This window comes from Pleurodeles waltl, chromosome 1_2 (assembly GCF_031143425.1).
Source record: "Pleurodeles waltl isolate 20211129_DDA chromosome 1_2, aPleWal1.hap1.20221129, whole genome shotgun sequence".
Taxonomy (NCBI): Eukaryota; Metazoa; Chordata; class Amphibia; order Caudata; family Salamandridae; genus Pleurodeles; species Pleurodeles waltl.
Genome location: NC_090437.1, coordinates 139,202,887 through 139,215,785, shown reverse-complemented (window position 1 = coordinate 139,215,785; position 12,899 = coordinate 139,202,887). Strand labels below are relative to the sequence as shown.

The 12,899-nt window shown below is 41.1% G+C and overlaps 1 protein-coding gene across 10 annotated transcripts in view; it reads left to right on the top strand.

Annotated features, from left to right (window-relative positions):
• Positions 1-12,899, top strand: part of LOC138297861 (uncharacterized) — a 1,048,787-nt gene that overhangs the window by 776,553 nt on the left and 259,335 nt on the right. The window lies entirely within an intron of this gene.

Sequence of the window (12,899 nt, the reverse complement as noted above, 5' to 3'; positions counted from 1 at the left end):
TGAATCACACCTATTTTACTGGTGAACTTCAAAGTTGATGTAGGTACGTATTCACTGAAAATTAAATTCAGAGCACTACAACATTTAGACAGAATTAGCTGTCAAGGCAATATTCCTTAAATTACAACACATACATACAGTTTAGGTCTCACTAGATCTTTAGCAGCTTGTTGCAAAAGTTCCTGCCATCAATACATTAAATAGAAATATGACATTCATATGTTTTTAATGGATGCCACTGCTTGGATTAGCTGTCCATCAAGGCCATGGCATTTTGAGGATAGTTGGATTGTCTCATTCACAGACCCATTAGATTTTGGTGCAGGGATAAAGATGTCCTTTTATTAAATTGCAGATGCAACAAATTAAGGTCCAGGGCTGATTTTAAGTTTGGTGGACTGAGAAGTGGCTGTCGGGATGGCAGAGGACATTACCAATGCCAACCCGAGTATAATTTGCCCACCAGATTTGGAGCTGGAGGCCAGCCCAGGGAAAACCTCTAAACATTAAAGGAACTGCTTTCACGCTAGTGCATTTCAATGTATCAAAGGTTTGCTGTACATCTACCATCCATTTTGACAGATGGACACTAAACTTAAAAAAATATATTTTTTTCAAAAACAAACTCCCAAAGCTGGAGTGTTTTTGGAGAAACAAAAACCCAATGACCACCAAACCCTGGGAGCTTTCTCCCAGGGTGAGGATGTCATTGTTTTTTCCTATCCCTTACCAGCAGGTTTTCCATGATGGTGCCATACAGAAAAAAAACACTACACCATCCACCCTAAATACGGTAGAGAGTGTAATGTCCCTCCACTGACCAATTAAATTTTGTAGGGGTGTCTGAGGAAGAACTCCATCAACAGAGCCAATAAAGGCTTCATTGATGGAATATTTAAGGTATGTCTGACACTAAATTACATGAGATGATGGAAAATGTGTCAGAGAGGATCTTCTGTTCCATTTATGACGCACTATCCTTCCTGCCAAACTCTGTTTCTGGGCCTCAGTTCATGTGCTTTGATGTATTTGCTTTGCTGGCACAAGAGCATTTTAAGTGTTAATTTATGGCTTTACTTTTAGGGACAGATGTATGAAATTGTTTTGCACTCGCAAACGGTGCGAATCGCAAAATTCGTCTGTTTGCGAGTGCAAAAAAGTGGTCTGCGATGCATGAAAGGCATTCGCAGACCACAAATAAGAAATCTCTAAAATTGCAATTTCTTGCGTTGCGACCTGGTTTTGCGAGTCGCAATTTGCGATTCACAAAATCCACATCGCAAGGCGATGCTGCAAAAAAAACACAAATTGCGATTTTTCGCAGAATGGCATTTTGCACATGCAAAATACCATGAAATGAAACCAGGTGGTAACCTGGTGCAAAATTTTAAAATGCATTTAAAATGCATTTTTAAATTGAACATGTAAAGCACACATGCCCTTTTAGCATGTGTGCACCTTACATGTCCCCCAAAACATTTTTGGGGTGCAGCAGAGGGGGCCTTAGGCCCCCAGCACCCTGGGCTTTTGCGTTTCCAAAATTGCGATTTCTGATCAGAAATCGCAATTTTGGAAGTGCAAAAAATTAGCAGATATGGGCCCATAGCTGCGAATGGGGCAGGTATCGCAATTTGCAATTCGGTAATAGCATTTGCAATTTTTAAGAAATCGCTATTACCGAATCGCAAATGTGATACATGGCATTTTGCAAGTCGGAAATAGCGATTTCTTAAAAATCGCTATTTCTGACTCGCAAAAGGCTGTGATGATACATCTGGCCCTTAGCTCTTTCTGGACTTTGGGCCTGATTACAGGTGTCCTAGAGCGAGCGGTGGTATTTAATGTACCCAATAAAATCCAACACCCTGAGGTTTGGAATTTATCTGATGAGATACGTAGCAGCCACTCTTAGAGGCATATTTACAAGCCCCTAGCTCCTCCTTGTGCCACATTAGCATAAACCTTTTTACACTAATGTGGCACTAAGAAGGCTTTTTTCTGCACCATATTTGCAAAGTGGCACAGTGCATACATTACAGCACTTTGTAACCCCTTCCGCCACATTATGCCTACACCAGGAATAATGTATGCAAGAGGGTGTTCTGGCCCGCAAAAACTTTGCAGTGAAAGTTACAAGGTTTCACTGCACCATTTGTGGCATCCTTTTTAATGCCTGCTCAAAGCAGGCATTAAAATGACTTCTCTTAGTAACTTATGGGCCTAATTGCACTTTGCTGCACTAGCCTCAAAGGTTTTTACTCTGGTGTAGCAAAGTGCCACAATAGTGTCAAAACCTTTGATGCTATTGTGCTAACGACCACCATGGTGCACATACTTACAATACAAGTACACCTATGGTGCTGTTAGGTGCCAGTAGGGGGGCACAAGAAAAGTGGTGCATCATCTATGATGCACTACTTTCTTGTAAATATGCCCCTAAGGGGGTAAGATCCCCAGAATCTGCATGTCTCTGTAAATCCTGAGCTTTTTTCCCCAGTTAATTCAGCACACCTAGGCCCATATTTATACTTTTTGACGCACAACTGTGCCAATGCAGTTGTGCGTCAAAAATTTTACCGCCGGCTAACGCCATTTCAAAGCACCATTCAGGCGCCTTATTTATTCAATGACGTTAGCCGGCGCTGCGGACTGGTGTGTGTCAAAAAAAATGACTCACACCAGGCAGCGCCGGCGAATGGGAAAATAGAGGTTGGGCGTCCAAAAATGGGGCAAGTCAGGTCTGAGGCAAAATTCGGGCCTCAACCTGATTTGCGCCATTTTTTTTGACGCCCAACCTCCATTGACATGACTCCTGTCTTAGCAAAGACAGGAGTCATGCCCCCTTGCCCAACTTACCTCAACTTCCCTGGGCTCGGTCCCTCCATCCTTGGCTGTCCTCCTGGGTTGGGCAAGGGTGGCATGGGAGGGCATCTCTGGGCTCCTTCTGAGCCCACAGGTCCCTTAACGCCTGCCCTGACCCAGGCGTTAAAAAACGGCGCCCATCAGGCTGGGCGCCGTTTTTTAAGGCCTGCCCCCTCCTGTGCGTCAAAATGACGTCAGAGTATAAATATGGGGCACAGGCCTTAAAGTCATTTTTTGGAAAGGAACGCCTACCTTGCATATAATTAACGCAAGGCTGGTTCCCCCTTCCAAAAAATGACGCACATGGTGGAACTTTGATGCCCGCGGGGTCGGACGTCAAAGTATAAATATGGGGCAGGGTTTGCGCCGATTGTGCGTCAAAAATTTTGACGCACGTTCGGCGCAAACAGAGTATAAATATGCCCCCTAATAACTTGGTCCCCGAAAATGCGATCACAGTTTAAGCCAATTGTGATAAGATATCAAATCTACTAGAAAGTAAAGACACTGTGCTATTGATTCTTGAATGGTCATTTGTTTTACTTTTGTTTTCAAATTGCATGTTTATTTTATAGATTTTTATTTATTAGGAAAAGATGTGTAGGCAGACCTGTTTAAAGATGATACTAAAGTGTCTACCATGCAATATTTTGCTGTCCATGTTTTTTAAATGCTTCACTTTTGGTGCCAAGTTTCCCTTTTGTCTTGATTTCATAACTCTTTCTTTAGAGAATATAGGCTAAACATGCCAACCTGCCACATGTACCATACGTACATTACCATCCCTATCCTTTCTGACCTACCTGCTGGAGCAATCCACCATACCAACTGAAGGAGAGCTTTTCATAACTAAATGCTTTACAATCATATCAAAGTTAATACTTGCACATGAAATAACATTTACTGTGTGCTTTTCGTGTTTGGGTTGACTGTGGCTAATGTAATCCTGCTTTTTAAAATGGCTAAAGGCTAATTGCTATCTTGCTATACACAATGTGCCTTTCTTTTTCCAGGAGAAGCTGACTCCAACTGTACTATTTCAACGTTCCATTGTTTTTCCGTTTTAATGTGATATGTTTTCTTTACATGATTTTTTTTAGAATGTGCAAGCTGTTGCAATGCACTTGCAGAATACAGCTTGGTCCAATGTGACTCATTATGTTGCTGATAGCAAGTTTGAAGAACGTTTAGAGAAGCCTCATTGTGTAGGGCAGGTGTCTCCTACCAGTCAATCATGAGCTACCAGTGGCTCCCAGACACCTTCAGATTAGCTCTCCTTGAGTTCATTTTTAAAAACAGGGTCACATTTTTCTTTTAAATTAAGGGAAGGCTGTGGTTACTTTACATTCTTATCATCATACTGCAGATAGCAGTGCCTGATAATGAGCAGTGCTAAGTCAGAATTACGCAGGGGGGTGTAGATGAGGAACTGAAGCACTGAAGAATTTAACTCTTAAATAAAAGTCATTTTGTCTCTATTGGAGTGTGAGAACCAAATGATGTTTCTGAATGCTTCCCATGGGAGAAAATTGAAAAGAAACACGCTCACCAGATTTGAAGGGGACTACATATCCCAGACTGCCTAGAGGCCCCAGGAGGCGGCCATCTTTGCATCACCTGCTCCCACTATCAATCCAACGAGCGCTATAAAGCGCAGGGGGCCAAACCACAGCGTGGGATGCGCTCACCGGAATCGAAGGGGACTACATATCCCAGACTGCCTAGAGGCCACAGGAGGCGGCCATCTTTGCATCACCTGCTCCCACTATCAATCCAACGAGCACTATAAAGCGCAGGGGGCCAAACCACAGCGCGTGACGCGCTCACCGGAATCGAAGGGGACTACATATCCCAGACTGCCTAGAGGCCCCAGGAGGCGGCCATCTTTGCATCACCTGCTCCCACTATCAATCAAACAAGCGTTATAAAGCGCAGGGGGCCAAACCGCAGCACGGGAAGCGCTCACCAGAATCAAAGGGGAATACATATCCCAGACTGCCTAGAGGCCCCAGGAGGCGGCCATCTTTGCATCACCTGCTCCCACTATCAATCCAACGAGTGCTATTAAAGCGCAGGGGGCCATGTCCCTTTAATCCTTGATCTGGCACTCCAGATCGACTTAGATAGTATCAGCAGATAAGAGCCCCAGGCGTTGGGCTCTAAGAGCAATCCTGAGCAGGAAGTGAAGCCCTTGTATTAGACCTAGTGGAGGAGAAGGATTAAGTAGTTAGATAAATAGGTATGGGGAAACGAAAGGCATCAGAACCCCCAGGGGGAAAGGAGAAAATTACAAAGAAACTTAGGAATGCAGGTGAAAACTGTACGATATCTGAAATTGACGACCTAATAGAGAAGGTAGAATCCTTACTAAGTAATAGAACCAACTCTCGGGAGGGTTCTGATAAAAAGATAACTTCCTTTTATGCAAAGAAACCAGATTTAGGAAAGGGAAATCAATTGATAGGAAAGAGAGCGACGGCCAGCAAGAGGAAAACCCACGCCCTGACATTAGTTTAGTCAGGCACAAAGATGACACAATACGGGCCTTATGCCATTCCCCAACTCCAGTAGAAAGTACTAGGAAGAAGGGCTATGTTCAGAGGAGTGATATTGTGTGTTCCAACAAATATACACTCCTGGTAGATCCCGTTATGAATAAAGTACAGAAGAACCGGGAGGGGAAACCCATGGGCAACCACGATCAAACCACCCCTTTAGTACAGACAGTCATAGAAAAGACACCATCGGCTAACCAAGACCCAGATGAACGCATAAAATGTAAAACTAGGAGTTTAACAGTTCTTTATGATATAATGGTTAGACTAATGCAGGAAGTCAGGGAGCTAAAACTTGAAGTAGGAACTTTATCAGCTTTTGTGGAAAAGGGGGGTGGCATGGGAACCTGTAGAGATCAGCGTGCAGAGGAGGTTCCAACTGTATCACTACACTTACAAAGAAGACCCATACCCCCCCAGAGGCCGAATGCCCAGCCCAACCCTACCCTAATTAAAGCCAGTGTTCCCTGTGCATCGCAAGAATACGCGAAAGGGGACAGTGATTGCAATATTGGGTCACGTAATCACCCAGTAGTCAAGGTAGGAGAGTTACAACAAGAATCTGGGAATTCTCTATGGGAGATCCGCCCGAAACCATGGTCACAAGGAGGAAAGGTGGGACGTACACCTAAACCTTATACCCTGTTGTATAATGACAGCATGCCCACTACTATAAAGGGTAGACACCTTGAAGAAAATCTAAGGTCTCCTAGGGTCGATGTTATTTATTTGTTAAATGTCCCGAAATTGGCCCAAAATAGTATGGAGGATGAGGACTCCCTAAAGAATAAACTTATATACTGGATCAGATACAAACATCATTGTCTATCCCAAATGTGCTCCGATATCATGAGGGTGGAAAGAATCCCGGGAGAGGCTGGGAAACAAGATGTTGTTGCTGTGACACTAAGGGATGAAAGACTAATCGAAGGCTTGATTACTATAGAGCAGAGAGCTAGTGCTCCCAAAAAAAATGCCATGAGATTTAGTCTGGATCCGTTTACCTGTAAGTTTATAGCTCAGAGGAGCAACCATAGAAATGGGGGAGTGCAAACGAGAAAGGGAGATTCAGACCTTGAAGCAGTCGATTGACTGACTCAACCAGACCAAGTATACTTGGGACCAATTAGAGATCCAATAGTAGTAGAGATCCAGGAAGAAAATAACCACCAAGTTGCAGGGGTAGGGAGTATTGAGGGGCATTTGCCTAGCAGAAAGGAGTCGATTATATCTCAGAGTCCTATTATTAATGCTATGACCTCAACGGGAAGGGGACCAGTCACTATGGTCTCCTGGAACGTAGCAGGCCTAAAAAGTAAGCTATAGACCCTGACTGGCAGGATTATATTGAAAAAATCCATGTCTGTCTTTTTCAAGAGACTTGGTTAAAGGACCCACCACACAAACTGGGTTACAAAACTTGTTTTATTAGTGCCACCTCAGTAGCAAGAGGGAGTCTGTCTGGGGGGGGTTGATTGCATGGGTGAAAAATTCCCTTAATATCGAGATAAGCAAACATGATACAGGATCTGCTGATATTCTGTGGCTGGAACTAGGGGGCAAACACAAGGCGTTATTTCATTTATCTAATGTGTATATAAGGCCCAGAAAATCAAATCAGGAGTCACATGAAATAGAAATATTAGATGGAATGCTTAAGAAAATCCCGATAGGAGAAACAATCATGATAGGGGGAGATTTGAATTGCAACTACAAACCCATAATTGGTCTTTAACATCTAGTAGAAGATGAAGATTTAGCAAGGGCAGTCCCCTTCCTATCTACTGAAGAGGCAGTCCCCGGTACGGTTGCTGCCCTGCAACTCATGGGCCTTACACTAAAGTATGGATTGAGGGTCTGTAATGGTAGAGTGGGTCAAAGTGGTCTTAATATGGACACTTTCCAGAGAGGCAACCCAGGTTCAAAATTGGACTATTTCATGCATAGCACGATTACATGGGAGAGAATAGTGACCTTTAAAATAGATAAGAGTAGAGAAAGTGATCATTTTCCGTTAGTTATTGAATTGAGGGGCTACCTCCTAGATCTAGATTGCATGAAAAAGGATAAGGTGGAGTTGCAACCCACCCTCAGTAATAATCGTAGGGCAGTAAAATGGCCGGCGATATTTAGCAATTTGGGTGTTATGACGAATATCTATAATATATATTCAGAATTGCTGGAGCCCCATGCTCATAAAAATTGTATTGATATTCCCATTATAGATGTTCATCAATCATTGAGCACTGCTTTGAGACCCTATATTACTAAACAGATACAACAAAAGCACATACAGGGCAAGGATCAAATTATTTCATCTAATCCCTGGTATACCACTGAATGTAGAGAGGGCAAAACACTATTGGTAGAGGCTCTAAAGCAGAAAAATCCAATAGCAGTGCAACAGGCAAGGGCCGGTTATAGGAAAACCCTGGCTACAGCAGAGAAAAACTGGGAAGACCAAAAATGGCATAACCTCTTAGAGGCAGCCAAATGCAATGATGCAGCAGCCTTTTGGAAGATAGTTACTCATGGTAGAAAAGAGGGGATATTTAACACCAAACATCATATTGATCCCAGTGCGTGGGTTAATCATTTTACGTGCCTCTATTCAGATTCCTCCGAGCATGATTTACATCTTTCCCTGCATATAGAATTACCTTCTTGGGGCACTTTACCTGACATACAATTTAGCCTGGAAGAAACGGTGACTGCCATAAAAGCGATCAAAATAGGCAAAGCCCCGGTTCTGGAAACAAATCCTGGGGATCTGTTTAAATATAATATAGAAATGTGGGCACCCTACGTAAATCTACTTAGCAATGCTATAGCACGGGGAGAGCCAGTTCCTGAGACATGGAAAGGAGCGGAAATAATTCCAGTCTATAAAAAAGGATCTAGGGAGGACCCTGGGAATTACAGGCCAATTAGCCTAATTGATATTATGCAAAAAATATACGCTAGGCAGCTGCTGAATAGATTAGTTAGCTGGATAGAGGAAAATAATATTTTGACAATATACCAGGCAGGTTTCAGGCAGCAGACAAGCACAATTGATCAGGCCTTCAGGCTATTAGCCATAATGTGGAAATACTCAGAACTAACGAAGGGTCATCTCTATATCGCGTTTGTGGATTTGCATGCAGCATTCGATTTGGTCCCAAGAGATACTCTATGGGCTGCGTTAGGGAATCAGGGTATGCCGGGAAATCTCTTGTACCAGATAAAGAGGCTGCACGAAAATACTTACGCAAAGGTACGGTGGGGCCCAAATGGAGAGCTGACAGACCAGATACCCATTAAGAAGGGAGTAAGGCAGGGTTGTGTGCTCGCCCCAACCCTCTTTTCACTATACATTAATGATTTGGTTGAGTACCTTATACGGAGCAATCATGACTCACCAAGATTGAATGGAGACCCAGTTCCTGCTCTCCTTTTCGCAGATGACACCATTTTACTATCTCAAACTCCCATGGGCCTACAGACTCTTTTGGGAATGTTTAGTAAATATTGCATATCAAAGGGGCTAGAAATAAACACAAACAAGACAAAATATTTGGTTGTTAAACCCCACAGGGCACTTAAAAGAAGCATCCTGATCAATGGGCATGAATTGGAACGAGTTAAAAGCTTTAATTACCTAGGGATATTGCTGGATGCCAAGTGTTCTTGGACGCCGCATGTTAACAAGGCTGTACCATCCTTGGTCCACAGCTCCACGGTGATAAGTAATAATTACAAAAGCTCAAGAACCGAAATTGTCTCACCAGTGTTTGAGGTCTATAGATATAAAGCTCCGGCCGCTGCTTTATATGGCGCCGAAGTCTGGGGAATTGCAAATTTAACCTCATTAGCATCCCAAGAAAATAGTTTCAACAGGGGGGTACTGGGACTGCCACCATCTACTCCATTGATCCCTCTTTCTTATGACCTAAATATGAAGCAAATAGGTAACTTGGCAGTTTTGAGGCCATTGCTTTATTGGTGTAGGCTCTGGTCAACTCCAGAACTGACCCACTACAGGCAAGCACTAATTGAGATAATGGACCTTGATAAATCAGTTTCCCTTCCTTGGCTTCACCATATAAGGTCCTGGTTTTATAACTTAGGGCTTAAATCCTTTTGGGACGAACCCCATACCCTTACGGTACAATCCAAGACTCGGCTAAAGCAAGTTTACTGGGATTATCTTTCAATTAGTCTTTTTTATAGTAAGGATCTGGGTAGACTGACCTCGAATTATTTGGATATCAAACCAATACCAAGATCTGAGGAATGGCTAGATATAATTCAGCCTAGGCGAGCAAAAGCACTATTCATGAAATTTCGATATGGAATTCTTCAGATCAAGGCGTTTACCATCAAATGGGGCCCCCAGAGCGAGAATATTCATGATTCAAAGTGCAGATTATGTAATACGGAGACTATTGAAACGGTGGAACATGTTCTATTAATTTGTAAAGCTTATGACAAGCCAAGGAGAAAATGGATCCGACCCATTTGTAGGAATCTAGGAATTAGAAATTACAATGAAGCGGCTAGACTATTAAGGTCTAGTACTATTCCTTTTATTGTTTTTGGAATAAGCTGCTTTCTACTAGCTACATCATACATTAGGGACAAGGAGGGTTTGAGGTTCTAGTAAATCTAGATTTATCAAACATCCATAGACAAATTTAATGGTGTTATAAATGGCTAGTGGGCCTCCTTTCCTGTAAGCTAATAGATCCCTGGTAGTTAATTTACTTAAGATGTAATTTTAGAACTTTTTTAAATATAAGGGAAGAATACAGTTATTTCCCAATTTTAGCAGTATTATTTTATACTATGTAAATGATTTTATCAAATGGTCAAACGGCTTTCTATTTGAAAGCCAATAGAACAGTGCCATTCTGTTGGGCCTAGACTTAATTTGAGAAATGTTTAACTTTTCTAGTACAAGAAATGATTGCAATTGATTACTGCTTACTGATTTTAGGAGTATTACCCGTTATTTATGTAACTAATTATAGTATTTGTATGATTAATTGATATTTTATGATGTCTTGATTGTATTATCCTTTTATGGCTAGTAGCCGAATAAAAGTTTGTCTGATGATGACAAGAAAAGTTATGGTAATGATTAACTCTTCATTCTAATTTTTTTCCCATTTCAAATTGTCACATTTCCAAGCAGTAGGCCTTTTGCTCCCAATGGACAGTAGACACTGCACCTTATTTATTACTGATTTTGTTATTTTTTTAAATAGGAGAAATTTAAAGTGAAGAAAACTTTTTTCTATGAAGTCTTAATGTCTTTCTCCAATTGTAATTAAGCCAATGACATCTTAATGTTTCCTGAAGCATGATTCTTTAATTAAAATTCCTCCCATTTAAACAAATATCTTTCTGTTATAAATATGGCAACATGTCTACAGGCCACTGGGAGCCAGATGCCTTCTATTTGTAAATGTGACACTTGGAAATGGAAGGAAATTTAAATGATGATTTTAATGGAAGCCATATAAACAAATGTAACTCTTCAGTTTAATATTCTGGACACAGTGCCATATTTATAAGTGAAAAATACAGCCATCATTTTAAGTGGGAGAAATTTAAAGTGCAGAAAATGTTTCCATATTCTGAACATTTTTGCAGAACATTTTTCCACACTTTAAATGTCTCCTATTAAAAAAAATGGTTGTATGTACATGTAACGGTGCCACCTATGGCAAAAGGTAAGTCCTTTGCCACAAATGCATACAACACAGTCTCTCAGTCACCTGTACACATATATCCCATTCATACCCACACATGTTCATACATCCCCAAGGACCATGCTCTCATTACCACACATGGCATCCCTCTCATAGTGCCCCTATTCAGAGTATTTTGTTCAAAACATAGTATCTGGCTCTATGAACATTAGGCTTACAGTCAATTAAACTGAGCATGAGGATGTCTGCTAACAATACGCAAGTTGCAAACATTCAGGAGCTCACTATGATTTTTACTGACCGGAAACGACTCTTACTGCAGAAAAGGTTGGAGACCCTGATCTAGCAGCTTGAAAAAATTATTGAATGTAATGTAATCCGGATGGGCAACTCATTAACCCAGTCTGAAGCCAGGGGTTTTTATAACCATAAGACAAAGTGCTAACAAGCAGATTACTTTTGAAATTATTCAGTCATAAAAGTAATTTGCTTGGAAAAGAGTAATCAAAATGTAAGTAAAGAGAGTTAATCTAAAAAAAATTCAATATAAAACGTTATTAATCAGAAAAGAAGCCCAAAGCAGCCTAAGGTCTGCACTATATGTAGTCTAAACAGGATGGGCAACCGAATAACCCCTCTGATTTCAGCGCATTTGTAACTATAAGGTAAAGAGCTAACAAGGGTATTACTTATGAAATTATTTAGTCATAAAATTAATTTGCTTGGAAAATAATTGACCAAAATTCAAGTAAAGATATTCAATAGAAAAACAATTAAATATAAAAGGTTATTAATTAGAAAAGAAACCCAAAATAGACTAAGATCTACACTGTACGTAATGTAAACAGGATAGGTAACCAAATGCTCCCTCTGAATCCAGGGTATTTGTAACTATAAGGTAAAGTGCTAACAAGGGGATTACTAATTAAATCTTTTAGTCATAAAAGTGATTTGCTTGGAAAAGAAATAATCCAAATTTAGGTAAAGATATTCAATATATAAAATCAATTAAAAAGGTTATTAATCAGGAAAGAAGCCCAAAACCGACTACAGTATCCACTGTATGTAATGTAAACAGGATGGGCAACCTAATAACCCCTCTGAAGCCAGGGCATTTGTAACGATACAGTAAAGTGCTAACAAAGGGATTATTTATTACATTAGTCATAAGAGTAATATCCTTGGAAAATAATTAAACACAATTTAAGATATTCTCTTTTTTTTTATATATTTTTTTTTTTTACAGGATCAATCGAGTTAGTAACAAAAATAATACATTGCCACTTACAATGCAAATAAATAACTATGCATGCTCTTTCATTAATAACTAGTAAATTTAACCATAAACAGAATCACCCGGGCTTATCTAGAAAGCATTCGCCCCAAATCAGTGAAAACATTTTACAGCTTCCTACTCTACTAGCATATCGCATTTCCTGATTCGCGTCATTTTGTTCCGCCATTCTTGACAGGTGGGAGACAGCTCAGATCGCCAGTTTCTTAACAAAAGAGATATAGCGACCACCGTGGCGATGAATACAAGTTTCTCCCACCTGGAAGGGAGCCTAGCCTCAGGATCGAACCCTAAGCACATCAGCCAGATGCTGGGCGTTAAGGAAGCATGCGCCATAGTTGTTAGCATCTTGAATATTCCGGGCCAGTATTCCTGTAACCATCGACATGTTGCAATCACGTGACCAGCCTGACATCCCTACTTCCTTACATCGAAAACACAAATCAGGACAGCTGGGCCCCATGTGGGATAGGACCTGCGGGGTTCGGTATA